The following is a 15,943-nucleotide window of genomic DNA, read 5'->3' as shown; positions in this document are numbered from 1 at the left end:
CATGTTCGCTTCAGCTGCGTGGCTGCCGGCCGCCATCTTGGTTGGCAGTTAATTTGCATATCACCCTGATTAGCCAATGGGAAGCATAGTGGAGGTATGGTTAATTACCATGTTTGTCTATTATTAGATAGGGTCTTTTGAATTTCATCAATAAAAAATGTGGGGATTTGTTTTCCCTCTAGTTATATAAGTACCTATATAACATACTTGATTTTGTTCCTTAGCTCCCAAAGTCTAAACATTTGCTATCTGAACTTTTACAAAAAGTTTGTCAATTCCTGAGATGTACAATAAAGTTAAAAGGGACAAATAAATACAGAAACTTGTCTAGTTTGTTTTTACTAAATGACTTGCTAGAATTTAATTGAAGTGGCCAAGAAAACCACTTTGTTTCAACATTGATCCTCTTGCATTTGCCCCAGATTATGTATTGTGGTTTCAAATTATTATGGTATGGTAGATGCTGGAATATTTGCTAATCTTTTAAGTATTTGCTCAATTGTTAGGTGTAAATTAAAATATTGCTAATAGACATCTATGAGAACATAGCTTCTTGAGTCTGTATATACTCCACCTGGCAGCAGAGCTTTCTCCCTGAGATCAGCAGTCTTGATGTTGCGATGATGGATATTGAAGTTTTAAAGCCTCTTTTGCTGGAATAGTCTCTTTTGCTTGGAGCAGATATACAGAAATCATGACACTTCCAGTGTAACACTATTAAATCACTCACTTCTCAGAAATGGTAGTTAAAACCATTAATTTTTAATCACGTCATACCCAATGCCAAGTAGTACACTAACAGAAAGCAGAATAATCTATGGCCAAATGAAACCGAACGAAAAACTCGGAAACAGCTGATGAGGTCTAATTTAACATCTTTGTTTTTTCCTGGGACATTTATGCTCATGGTTGTGATTTTATATTGCATGCATATAATATAGTTATGGTTATTGCCTTTAAAATTGCTTCTGGTTTCTTTGATGGATTTAAATTTATTACTATTTTATGGAGAAATAGTATATTGTTCCCCTAGGAAAATCATGACTTCTCATTGCTCTGCCCCACAAACAAATTTTAAATCTACTAATTCAAAACCCTTTATCAAAAACAAAACAATAATGATTGTATTTGAATTCTAAGTTTGACTTTTAAAATATATTTCAAAATATAAACTAGAAAATTTACATAGATCCCCATTTTTAGGAATTTATCCCAAAATTGCACCACTCAAAAATATAAAAATACTTGTGATCAAGGCTGTTCACAGGAGCACCATTCATAATGACAATTTAAATATTCACCAATAGGGAATAGTTGAATAAATTATAATGTGTTCATATAATGGATTATTATGCAGTGGTATAAAAGAATTTTAAAAGTCTATATTTTGCTATTGTGTAATTTCCCAAGTATAGGAATATATACACACATGTGTGTGTTTACATATGAATGTGTGTATATTTGCACTTCTATTTTAAAAATCAGTAAAAAGACAAACCACAGAGTTAAAAAGAAATACTTAACTATAAGAAGAAGGAAGGAATAGAGTGGGAGAGAGAGAAATACAGACTATTTTTTTAATACCTTGTTTTGAATATGTAACTTTGGAAATGTAAGTATTTTACATAATAATTTAAAATAATTAAATACAAAGAGCAGTTACCAAACATTGAAAGTAAAAAGAAAATGAAACCTCAATGTGCAGCCTGTTGATGGCATAACCTCCCACAGAAGAACTATCACAAGTGTTTTTTTTGTTTTTTTTAAAATATATTTTATTGATTTTTTACAGAGAGGAAGGGAGAGAGATAGAGAGTTAGAAACATCGATGAGAGAGAAACATCGACCAGCTGCCTCCTGCACATCTCCTACTGGGGATGTGCCCGCAACCCAGGTACATGCCCTTGACCGGAATCGAACCTGGGACCTTTCAGTCCGCAGGCCGACGCTCTATCCACTGAGCCAAACCGGTTTTGGCTATCACAAGTGTTTTTAAAGCATAGAGTTTGATTCCACATCCCTAATGGGGACAAAAGAACTTAAAAAAACAAAAACTTTTCAGTCATTAAAAAATCAGTGGTAGTGTTGATATTACTCTGAGACCGTTGTGTATATGGGATAAAGCAAATGAGTGATTATGTTGGTGGCATTGTAAACTACTATTTGGGCATGGCGGGAGAGAAACAGAAATGACATTAGTTAAAGTAAAAACCATATCTTCCCTAATTTGAATTAGAAGCATTAGCTTGAACTTATGATGAGTCTTATTTAAAACAAAACAAAAATAATTATATTTTCTATGTATGTACATCCACTAAAAGGAACTAGCAGCCAGATGCAAAAAAATAATGTAAGATGAACCTTGCACATAACTTGTCATAAGGACTCTGGGGCCAAAATGAATAAATTTTCGTATCAAAAACAGGATGAATTGAGTATCAGAGAGTATAATAGTTGCAATAAATTGCAAGACATCAAATATATTTAAATCCATGAGTTCATAAAATATATACATGTACATATATGTATGTACACACATATTATATACATAATACTAGTATATATGGAAGATCATATATATATATATATATATAATATTCTTTGAAGAACATTAGGGATCTTTTTGAAAACTTAAAAAAGAAACAACCAAGCTTTTATTTTGCCTCTCCTGTGCAAACTGTATGCCAGCACAACCAATCATTGTTGAGGAAGAATGGTCTCTTTGTAGTATTTCAGCTAAAATTGAAGTAATGATTTATCTTTTCAATCCTTAATAAATTAATAGATCTAAGCAAAGAGCAACAATAGCTGTTAACATCACAGAAAGGAGATAAACAGGGATTACTTATTCCTGAGGGAGGTATACAACACGACCTATGAGGTTGTCTAGATAGAAAAGCGAACATGAATCTCTATACATCACTAATTTTGAATACAAATTTATAGAAAATAAATCATGAAGAAGATGAAGTGAGAAGAATTCAGACAAAGGAAAACTTTATAGTGAAAAACAGAGTAAAAGACAGAGGCAGACACAGACATTGGGAGAACCTATAGATTAAAAGAAATTTGAGAGGTTTATTCATTTCTCAATGTATGGATGCCATTTGGATTCTAATTCAAAAAACAGTAAAAACAAAGTGAAAAATGGAAAACAATTGGGGGAAATGCTAACATAATAAAATATTTGCTATTAAATAATTGTTTTCAACATTTTCAGGTGTGATAATGTTAATGAACACGCAAAAAGAGTATCTTTTGGGCACATCTCTGAAATGTTTGCAGATGTGATGTCTGAGATAGCTGAAAAAGTCAGGGATGGGATAGTGAGAGACAAAAAGTTGTCAGTACAAAGGAAACAAGGTTGGTCATAAGTTGTGAATTGCTAAAGCTAAGTGATTGGTATATCGGAGCATTGTTATACTGTTCTCTTTACTGTTATTTATGTAATACTAGAGGCCTGGTGCATGAAATTCATGCATGGGTGAGGTCCCTAGTCCTGAGCGGCGAGCGAAGCGTGAGCGTCTGGTGTGGAAGGACAGGTTCCAGCTGACCTCTGGGCCCTGGGAAGCATATGGGCCCCTGGGCCCCCATTTGCCCCCCTCCGCCTGAGTCACAGTGTCCGAGTCCCCATGTGGAGATGCGGTGAGTGTGGCCAGACGCCACGGGCTGGGGCACAGCGTGCTGCACGGAATCCAGGAGGGCAGTGCACTCTCTCCCAGCCGGCCTCACAGACTGGCTCCTGTGCGAACCCATGGGGAACCCGACTGGGCCCTGTGGTCCCAGTGGCTGTGGCCTGGCTCACCAGGAAGAGGCAGTGTGGGTGCGGGGCGGGCTCCCAGCAGGTGCCCGGCACCTGAGTAGGAGGGGCTTTCCTGGTGCGAGAGCCCTGGTGTCCCAGTGGAGGGTAGCAGGGGGAGTGAGAGCAAGCTTGGCGGACACCCCGCATTCTCACCGCACTTCCGTCCCCGTTATCCCTGCCCCCAGGTAGCCAGTGAGAGGTCACAGCATGTCGCCAACACCCCTCATGGTCCGCGTCATCCCCTGGTGGTCAGCGCACGTCATAGCGAGTGGTCGAACTTTCAGTCTCCTAGTTGAATGACCGCCCGAGGGGACAATTTGAATATTAGGCTTTTATTATATAGGACTAGAGGCCCAATGCATGATATTTGTGCAAGAGTAGGCCTTCCTTCCCCCAGCTGTCGTCACCAGCTTCCCTCTGGCACCTGGGACCCAGGCTTCCCTTGCAGCCCCGGCTTCATCCAGAAGGATGCCTGGTCTAATTAGCATATTACACTTTTATTATTATAGATTATGAGTCTCATGTGGTTTATAAAAGAGAGGTCCAGAAATAAGACCCCTAAACCTCTCTTGGCTCACTCATAATTTTTCCTGGAGTTCTGACATGTTCCCAGAGAGAGCTAAGAACTGGTAGACCAGTCCTAGAGATCCCTATATGAGGGATGACTCTAGTGAGGGCTATGGTAGAGGCTGTGGGTGGAGGTGGGTAGCAGAGGCAAAGGTCCTTTAAGAAGAGACAGGGGTTGGGTGGGAAGGGGGAGATAATATTAAACACTCAATGTGCTGAGGGAACAGACTGGATTTCACCAGTATAGACTTCTTAGAATAGATTTAGACAGGACAGTCTGAGGTCAGAGAGCAGGAAACCCGGGTATAGCGCAGGGAAGCAGAAGCCAGGAGAGAAATATAACACAAGATCTAGAGACCACTTTCCCCGTATGATCGTCTTTTGCCCAAATTTCAATTGGGAAAGGAGGAGAAACTTGAAGAGATGAATTGTTTGAATAAATAATTTGAATTGCAATATGCGTTCAACTGGAATGGGCAATTGTAACCGAGAAGAGGTTTGGTGAGCATGATGGACAGGTTTAAGAGCTTTCTTGTCATTAAATGGGTGGGGATTGGTGAGTTGAAGGGAGGACTTTGAGATGATATCAATTGGATAATTTTTAAAAAGCTACATTAGAGTGCATGAATTGTAGTATGTAAAATTTGACCTTGCTAAATGTAGAAGAGGCAAAAATCAGTGGTAATAGACTTTCAATATTTTCCTCATAATAAAATCCACTATGAGTTTTACCAGCTAATTTAGACCTAATTTAATTTATTTGCACATGTGTCTGCCTGTGAAAGAGTCAGCTTTTGACAGTGAAAACCTACTGCAACTGTATCCGTTTCAGCTTCAGTCTGACCATCAAAGGCCAGGAGACGCTGGCTTCTTCTAAGGGCTCTGTTTTATCAATCTGGGTGGCTAGCTTTGATTTGGCTGGGTCATCTTGCTGGGAGGCTCACGAGCAACTCTCATTAAGAATTCTGCTGATGCTAATTTTTTAGATCAGCAAGTTTGGAGGACTGTTTTTAATGTATTTAGTTGATTTCAGAGCTCTGCGTCTTTTCTACCTCTCCAGAGTCAGCTCGGTTTTACAGCCAACTAGAAAGAGAGTACTGAAGTAATTGCCCATAAAATGAGGGTCCCCTGTCTCTATTTGCTCCTCAGCACACTGGCCTAAAGAATGTATCTGTTGCCTTCGCTCTTTGCTTCACTTGGCTTCACAGTGACTTATCAGGTGTGGCCTAACAAGTGGCCAGGGTCTCCAGTTCCATTTCAGGGGCTGCAGGTCACTCTGACCTCTGCTTGCCTTCAGACGCAGTGGCTAATTTGCGAGGGTGTGAGGTAAAGTTCCATAAATGATTCTCAAGCCTGCGCAGCTTGTAGTTTGGAAATTCTTGGACTCCTTTGAGTAGTTTGGTGATTTCCCATTGCCACTAGGTGTCCCTATGTGGCTTTTCTTTTGGTCATCAGTGCTGAACACAGGACAAGTTTTTTCTGTTCTGCTGGATAGAAGGACGTTCTCCGCGGTCTCTGAAGAGGCGGTTGACAGTGGAATATCATCCGGCCTGTGACCTGACACATGTTGGCCCTGGTGCACTGATTGCCAGTAGGTCACGGCAGAGCTGAAAATTACTCCGAGACCGTGCAGAAGTTGGGACTATCTCCACAGAGGTCCCTAGGTTCTTTCTCACTTGAATTCATTAAAAATTTTCCCACTTCTCTGCCCACTCTTAATAAAAAAAAAAGCTTTAAAACTCTTTAAAGCTTTTAAAACTATTTATCATGAAGAACTAGCTTTTAAAAAATAGTTTCTGCCCTTCTGATCTCTTGCAGACCACGTCTTATTTTGCATGACCAGTCTGTAGCTTACCTCACATGCAACTCACTATGTGAGTTGATAACATTCCAACTCAGCATTCCCTGTTTAATGAAATGAGTTCACTCATTATGTGCTTGGACGTGACCGTGTGCAGCCAGGCCAGCTGACTATACAAGGTTTGTTGTTGTTGTTGTTGTTGTTGTTGTTTTACATGCAGATGTTCTATTTCTGTATTGACTTTATCATTGACTGGCAGCAGTTTGTAGACCACACTGGTCTGAGGAGCACCTTTTGAGTGGCACTGGCGTAGGTGTTATCCTACGGCTTCGTTTCACATCCTTGAATAAAACTAGTGGGCCAGGAGGAACTGCAGAGGTTCAAGGAGACTTTAGAAGACTTGAGTGGAGACGCACGCAATGTGCAGAGGGCTGTGCTCCATCTCTCCAGGGCTCGGGTGCTAGGCCAGGCTGGAGCTTCCACTGAGCCACTGCACTGAATCTCAGATGAAGGCTACTTTAGACCAAAAACAGTGGGTGATCCCCATCAGCCACAGCAATGAAGAGAGAATGAGAGTTCTTACAGCTTCTGAACTTTCTTGCAGAAATTAAGTGAATCTTGTAAATGGCCACTTTGTACTTTAGCATAGAAATAAAGGTGTCATAGGGGCGGAACATTCCATGTACTTAGATGCATTTCACTAATTAGCCATGGTGACACCCAGGTGATAGACAGTGTGGTGGCTTACCCAGCAACCAGCTGCAATTACAGACATAGTGGAGGGGAGCTTTAGTTTCACAAACTGGAAGGAAATAGTCTGTTTACTCAATGCACCAACGGTTAGTGTCTCAACAAGCATTTATTAAGCCAGTTAATTGTAATGCAAGAGCACAGTTTACCTAAAAAACAATGTTGAGAGGAGGGCTAAGTTGGTTCATTCACAGAAAACCATTTAAACCAGGCAGTAACTGAAACAATGAAGTAAATATTTTTCTCATTTTTTTTTTTTATGATTCCATGGATCCTATCAAGTTAGCTGCAGAGAACATCACTTTCTCCATTCCAAATTCTTGAACTCCCAATTTCAGATTGCAGTAGAAGGGATTCCCCTCTCTTTCTCAGGATAGCCAGGGGGGAAATGGGTTTCTATGGACTTCCTTGCTCTGATGGGGTACCCGAATTCCTATGGCAGTAATTGGTGGAGAGATGGGATTTCAGACAAAGGGGAAGAGGGAAGAGGGTTTCAGTAGCTGTTTCTGTAGGGGTTGAAGTATAACACCATGTTTGATGAGCAGTGTCAGGGCTTTTGTGGTTAACACTCCCAAGGGTGGCTGAGTGAGACACTAGATCTCTTGGAGAAGGAAAAACAGAGTGGTGTGTGCCAGAGGCACTGGGTTAGCGGTTAGTCAGTAGAAGTGATGAGGGAGGGTGGGGTTGGGCAGCACAAATGGGCCTGAACCATATATCATTTGTGGTACAAAAAAAAAAAAAAAAAAAAAGAAAGAAAATCTAAAAATATAAAATCAGGTATGAAAATAAGTATTTATTTAGATGAGAAAATAAAAACAAAATATCCATTTTAAAAAGCTAACAGACTACAAAAATAACAGTACTTTTCATTGTCAGGCGTATCTCTAAGATTTTTTTTCTACATATTTTCAATGCCTCTTCTTTGAGTGCCTCTCCAAATGACAATGATTGTGGAAAATGATTTTCTATTGTACAAATAGAAAGATATGTTTTTCTTCTAAACACTAGCATGTGATGGGGTTCAGGACACACTCCCCCAAATATGGCACCGCGGCACATTGAATATTTTAAGATGAAGTCGTTTGAGACAATAGCAGAAGCAGGAAGGTTAGTCTGACTTCCCTCATCCCATTCTCCCATGAAAGAGGTCATAAAACCCTCCTGTGAGAGGCACACCATGAAGAATCCAAACACACGGGCTTTGCCAAGTTTCTTCCCATTTATTGAATTTACCTCATACCTTTAACCTATTGTGTTTCTACATGACTGGCCTCTCTTCTTCAAACCTAGAATTAAAATACTCAGATCTGTCTCTTTGGGTCTTCATTTCTTTATGAAGTTTCTTATGCCAAACAAGACTTCTATCAAATAAATTTGGATGCTTTTCTCCTGTTAGTCTGTCTTTGTCAATTTAATTTTCAGATCCAGCAGGGACCTAAGAGGGTCAAGGAAAAGCTTTCCTCCCCTACATATGTTTAATCAAACATTTAAAAATGTATTGAGACTTTTAGAAAATTTTCAGTTTTATAACGTATTATCTGTAATGTCATGCAAACTTTTAGGATTGTTGATAAATTTAGAAAAATTTCTATCAAATTTCTTCATATGTGAAATTTTTGGAAGGTTTTTTCCACAGTGTAGGCTCTGGTTTCGTACATTTGAACCTAATTTCTCCCCCAGTATTTCCATTGCTTTGGCAGCTAAAACTCTAGCCTCTCATTTTTGTTCTCACCAGATGAGTCAGCACAGTGGCCAGTAAGAATATTCCTGCAAGCCATTCTATGGATGGATGCTTAGCAATCACTCAGCCATACCCAGAAATGACTACAAACAATATCTGTTTCTCCACCCACCCCAGGTCTATCTCTAAATTTGTTATGTAATTATCTATCTATTTATATATATTATATAAGTATATATATTTATTTATTGATCTATGGTCAATAGATAGATTGCAGATAGATATATCTGGCCTAGATAGATTGATAGATATAGATATTTATCTATATTCCACTAATATTATATTTAATGTATTTGTAGCTCAACTTTCCCATAACCAAGTATCAAAAATGCTCTGGGCCCGTGGTCGGCAAACTGCGGCTCGTGAGCCACATGCGGCTTTTTGGCCCCTTGAGTGTGGCTCTTCCTAAGCCTTAGGAGTACCCTAATTAAGTTAATAATGTACCTACCTATATAGTTTAAGTTTAAAAAATTTGTCTCTCAAAAGAAATTTCAATCGTTGTACTGTTGATATTTGGCTCTGTTGACTAATGAGTTTGCCTACCACTGTTCTGGGCTATTGTAATGTTACCTGTTGAAGTGTTTTTTTAAAAAAAAATATATTTATTGATTTTTTACAGAGAGGAAGGGAGAGGGACAGAGGGTTAGAAACATAGATGAGAGAGAAACATTGATCAGCTGCCTCCTGCACACCCCCTACTGGGGATGAGCCCGCAACCAAGGTACATGCCCTTGACCGGAATCAAACCTGGGACCCTTCAGTCCCCAGGCTGACGCTCTATCCAGTGAGCTAAACCAGCTAGGGCTACCTGTTGAAGTTTTATGAAAGGGATGTTAGAGTAGAAATTGACAAAGGCCTTCCTTAATTCATTCCCATTAAAATATCTTGGTTTTGCAAATTTAATAAAATTAAGACCAGTTGAATATATTGCTAGGGCTCCTTCTAGGTCCTTTGAAGAAACCTGTGCAAATAAGCCTCATTAACTTCATAATAAACTAGAGGCCTGGTGCACGAAATTTGTGCACGGGTAGGGTCCCTAGGCCTGGCTGGCAATCAGGGCCAATTGGGGCCTTCCTTCCCCTGGCTGCTGGCTGCCAGCTGGGGTCTTCCTTTGTTCTTCACTGCCCCTCCCTGGTGGTCAGTGCACATCATAGCAAGCGGTCGAACTCCCGGTCGGCCAAACTCCCAAGGGGACAATTTGCATATTAGCCTTTTATTATATAGGATCTGTGAAAGAGGACAGTAGCAGGAGGACTTGTCCCTAGAAATGTGGGGAATAAATTCTTTCAGGGCTCATGCTTCTCAGCTCTGAAAGAATGAAATACAGGAGGGAGCATGGAGGCACAATCACACCTTCTTTACCTGTCAGGGCAAGGAAACTGTAGTGAGAGGCTCTCACAGAAGCAACGAGTCTGGGACTTAGACTGCCACCACTGTGGTGATAGCTACAGCCACAAAGATGCAAGGGGAACAACAGATTTGAGGCATAGTTTCAGCAAACCTGAGGCCTGGAGGGACAGCATGTAACAGGGTTGATGGTTGTAATCAAAACGTTTATAAAACTGTGACATCCACCTGGGTTTGAGGGAAGAAAGGAGACTAAGATTCCAGATATTAAGCTGGTTGGGGCCCAGCTTAGTATTATTGTGACTCATATGCTCATTTAATTCTTTCCTTACATCAGTGGCCCAGAAAATGTCTGCCTCATTTAAACATTAGTAATTCAGTTAAACCACTAAGATAATGTATCAGTTAACACTCAACTCAAAACCAATCCCAATCTAATGGTATAGTTTTTTATTGTCAATTTTTAAAGTAATCTATGTATTAATAGACCTTTTTTCCTTTTAAATTTATTTTTCAATTACAGTTGATATTCAAGATTATTTTATATTAGTTTCAGGGGTACAGGGTAGTGATTGGACATTTATATAATTTGAAGTGATTCCCCCCCCCCATAAAGTCTAGTACCCACCTGGCACCATACATAGTTACTAGAATTACAATATTATTGGCTACATTCCTTATGCTGTACCTTACATCCCCATGACTGTTTTGTAACTACCAATTTGTATTTCTCAATCCCTTCACCTTTTCCACTCAGCCTTCCAACACCCCTCCCATTTGGCAACCATCAGTCTGCTCTTTGTATCTATGAGTCTGTTTACATTTTGATTGCACATTTATTTTGTTCTTTAGATTCACATATAAGTGAAATTATATGGTATTCTTTCTCTGTCTGACTTATTTCACTTAGCATAATACCCTCTAGGTTCATCCATGTTGTGGCTAATAGGTCACAATTTATTTAACCAGTTTATAAACAATTAGGTTGCTTCCACTTTTTGCTATTATGAATGCAGCTGTGAACATCCAGACACATGTGTCCTTGTGCTAACATGCAATATATTCTCTGGCACACTTAACTGGGAGACAAATTAATGGACTGTAGAATACACACATTTCCAATTTTGCTAGGTAATTACAGCTTTCCAAAGAGATGGCATAAAGAAACACTCCCACCAGAATTATATGTGAGTTCCTGTTACTCTGTACCTTCATCAACACTTGATATTGTTAGACAGTATTTCTCAAATTTGTGAATGGTTAATGGTATCTCATTGTGGTTTTAATTTACTAATTGTCCTAATTGTAACATTTTTGGTCCTTGGAGTTTGTCTTCTTGGAAGTATTCATTATCTTCTAGCCATTTTTCTATTGATTTACCCATCCTTTTCTATTTGATTCACAGAAACACTTTATATATTCTTAAATCTAGCCCCTATCAATTTTTAAAAATGTATTTTGATACCGATTTATTTATGTATTTTCCATCATAATTTATCATCCCCTATACCTTCCTCCACCTCTGCCCCTACTTCCTCCTCCTGTAATCACCACACTGTTCTCTCTTTTTTTTTCTTTTTTGCTCAATCTCTCCACTGCCACTCCTGCCCCCTGACAGCTCCCAGCCTACTCTGTCTCTGTTTTGCTTGGTAGTTCAGTTTGTTCATTAGATTCCACATATGAGTGAAATTACATGATACTTGTCTTTCTCTGACTGGCTTATTTCACTTAGTATAAGGTCCTGCAGGTCCATTCCTGCTGTTGCAAAGGGTTTGTGTGTGTGTGTGTGTGTGTGTGTGTGTGTGTGTGTGTGTGTGTGTTTAAGTGAGGTAGTTATAATATTCAAATAGAGGCAGCTCTTATTTATTTCTCCATTATTCATGTATTTATATCCTTCGTGGAACAAAATGCCACTTTTCTAATGGTCCTACTAATATAGTTCCAAACACTTTAATCATCATCTTCTTGGTTGAGTCAATTCTGGAATTTGCCTTTATCTTTGATATTCCTGAAGGCCTCCCAAGAGGCCCAGAGCCAGGCGGTTCATGGAGTCTTGCAAAGAGGAGAGACCCAGTGTGAGTTTAATTGTGAGAGTGCTGCAAGTCCTACTAGAATCACTGTCCAACATTTTATTGCTGTTAGTTTTAAGAAAACCTTCTTGACAAATAGTACAATATTATACTTAAACCTCAAATCTAGTAATTCTCAAATCTGGCTAATGCCCAGAATTTCCAGGGGCTTATAAAAAATAAAAATTCTTGCCCTAGCTGGTTTCACTCAGTGGATAGAGTGTCAGCCTGAAGACTGAAGGGTCCCAGGTTCGATTCTGGTCAAAAGCACATGCCTGGGTTGTGGGCTTGATCCCATCTGTGGGGGGGGGGGCATGTAGGAGGCAGCTGATCAATGATCCTCTCTCATCATTGATGTTTCTATCCCTCTATCCCTCTCCCTTCCTCTCTGAAATCAATAAAAATATTTAAAAAAATACAAATTCTTCACCCCTTGGGAAATTTTGTTTCAGTAGGTCTGAGGAGTTGCCTGTATTTTTAAGAAGTTCCATATTGATTCCGATATTCTATCCAGATTCTAGTTTAATATTCAGGGTAACATGTGTATAGTATGTCTCTCATTTCACAGAAGATGTTTTGAACAACCAATGGAATATGTGGGTGGTAGAAAAAAAAGACCTTCCAAAAGTAGGTACTATAGATATTTGGTGTCTCTATAAATGTTTGAAAAGATGTTGCTGCCAGTATGAAGCCATTTCAGAGGCTGTAAACCTACTACGCCAACACTATCTGCTCTCTTATCCTTTTTCAAGACCATCTTAAAATCTTGCCATGAATAAAGGCTTCCTAAACTATTATCACTCATACTAATCTTTTTTATTTTCCAAACTCTTATATTAACAAAGCCAACAGAATGTAATTGAACATTTAAGTATTGATCTTTATTAAATGAAATGGTGAGAACTTTATAAATTGCAAACTATGATTCAAATGTTAAATTTATTATTCTATCTTGTATTGTGTGCTGTTATGTGTCTTCTCACTATCTGTATTCCAAACTCTCTGAAAACTACAGATTGTTACACTTTTCTGATCCAAATAAAAAAATTAAAGCTCACACACACACATATGCTGGTTAACTTGGGAGTAGCGTTGCAAGAAAGAGAAGATGGACTGCTAGTTCTACCAAGGGAAATAATATTTGTGCCCAAAAGATAATTAGGTTCCCTAAGCTTTCATACTCTCTTTCTTGATTTAGTATAACAACTATTTCAGCTATGGTCTTTTAGTTTTATGTACTCAGATTTATGATTTTTGTAGCCTAAAAAGTGTATTCCACAGGTTAAAGACTCACACTCAATTAGTAAACCATTTAATAGGCTCAAACTATTGACCAAAAGAAAGATTCATGTCTTCTTCCATATAACCTGCTTTTTCTATGCCTCAAGATGGTTATTTAAAAATATTTTTGAATAATTACTATATGTTTTAGCATTTATGGTAGTTTAAAATATTTATATAAGGAACCAAACATTTAAAAGCAAATTTTGCATTTCTTAGTTGATATATACATTTTCTGGAATTATATATAGGGGAGAAAAATAATGTTCCTTCTATAATTTTGATCTCTTAACTATCATAAAAGACAGGTCAACAAGAGAAAGACAAGTTTATTAACAGATATGTATCATATATTCATGGGAAATATCCAGGGAAAAATGAGTAACTCCTCAAGGTGGCTTAGAATTCAGGCTTAAGTACCATCTTAAGAGAAGATATGCTAGTAAGTCTCTTACAGGAGAGTAAATGATTTTTAGGAAAGATAAATGGGTCCTTAGAAGAGCAGATGCGAGGTGTGACAGTTGTGACAAAGTTTGCCTGGGTGTGGCCTTGACTTCTTGTCCCCTCTCCTGTAAAAAGAGTCAATCTTCCCTGGTTAATGATACTTCCTGGGATACTTTTGACTATAGAGTTCCTTTGGAGGATTTGTCTTTAGGCAGACAGGAAATTCAGAGAAAGCCTATCCCTGCATTTGCTATTTCCCAAGGGTCAACAGCTCAAAATAATATACCAAAGCAACATATTTTGGGGAAGCACATTCTGCTATCTTTCATGCACATCATTATGATTTTGGATATTATACTCTTCACATATTTCTTGCCATTTTTCTAGTTTGAGCATAAATACAAGAACTTTGCTCCATAACATTTAGAGTTTGTATTGTTTATTTCATAATGCCAGTTCATTAATTTCTATAGTAAGGAATGGCACATTGCAAATTATACTAATTTAAGGACATCTTTTTACTTACTCATCAGATTTCCTTGGCCATGAATGAAATATACCTAACCATGCAAGTGAGGGAAAGCCAAAATTCTCAACAGCAGGAATGATTTGTTTATCTTCAAGCATCAGTAGGAGAAAACTCAGGTACAATTCTAAAAGTTTCTTTTATAACTATTTGTAGAAATAACTTAATTCATTTCACATATAGAAGGATTTTAACAAATAAACAATACATGATTAGAAGTCCTTTCTATGTATGTTTGTATATAATAACTAAATAGTTGCCTTTAACATGGGGTCAGCTGGGCCTATTCATTTTTACTTGAGAATTTAAATTTTCAATTTTGGAACAAAATAGAAAATGAGACCATGTGGAAAAGAAGGAACTTTGTAGTTATAGATTTCACTAATTATGAAGTCAATTTACACCTCTATTTTAAAAACTTGTTATATGTCTGCTTAAAACTATTGTTTCTAAATGTTCTGTTATAAACTTGTGGTTTTAATGATGTGAGTGAAGATAGTTTGCAAAAGTTGGAAATGAGTAAGGGTCAAACTTAGCCTAGAAAGAAACCACAAAACTGCATAGCTAAATATTGAACTAGATTGAAGTGCTATTGTTAAGGATTAAAAACGTGATGAAATTTCTTTCACAGGAAAATAAATAAAATGGATGAGGGTGGAGATATAGATTGTTATAGACTGGAGATACTTTGTTGAAGAGAAACCATTGAGAGGAAATTCTTAAAAACTGGGGAGAGTTGCTTGAAAACTTCTTGAAAGTTCATTATCAAACACTGAAGTTAGAAATGTGCAGATTTAGCATTGTGGATGACAAAGGAACCACATACTAAATGAGCTCAGGGGAGGACAGTATGGGGGGCCTTACCAAACACAGTAAGCACACAGGGTGATCTGAACATAAAACTCCCTAACTAAAAGTGGGTCATCGTAGGTAGTCCTGGACCAATCTTTAACTTTAAAATTCCCTATTGTCTTTGTGCATCTAACATAACATAACTTTGAAATGTCAGAGTAATTTTCTTTTCAGATCACTCAAAACATAATGGCCAGTACCAGAGCATGAGACCACATTGCTATTCTGTTGTCCACATAGCATCTTTATGTGCTGTAAATATTAACTATCCTGTACCCACCAATGGAAAAGAAGTATGTGTTTCTCTATTTTGCTTTTTATCCAATATCAGAGATTTCTCTGCTTTGCTTTCTCTTGCCTCCCTAATCTACCACCAATGAATTTTGTGTACCCCCCCTTTCTATCTCCTCCTTTCATTCTAATGTATAAAATAAACTGCAATTCCGTTCTCCAGAGCAATATTTCTCCTCCTTTGATTCTAATGTATAAAATAAACTGCAATTTCATTCTCCAGAGCAATATCTCAATCTGCTGAGATTTTGTTTCTTGGCAATTGTCAGTTTGGCTCAAATAAACTCTTATATAATTTTCCTTAGGCTGCTGAGATTTTGTTTCTTGGCAATTGTCAGTTTGGCCCAAATAAACTCTTATATAATTTTCCTAAGGTTGAATTTTTTAAAAATATAATTTTATTGATTTCAGAGAGAAAGGGAGAAGGAGATAGAGATGGAAATATCAATGATTAGAGAGAATCATTGATCGG

Source organism: Myotis brandtii, unplaced genomic scaffold (genome assembly GCF_000412655.1).
Source record: "Myotis brandtii unplaced genomic scaffold, ASM41265v1 scaffold237, whole genome shotgun sequence".
Lineage (NCBI taxonomy): Eukaryota > Metazoa > Chordata > Mammalia > Chiroptera > Vespertilionidae > Myotis > Myotis brandtii.
The sequence above is the reverse complement of the archived record's forward strand: the minus strand, read 5'-3'. Positions refer to the sequence as shown.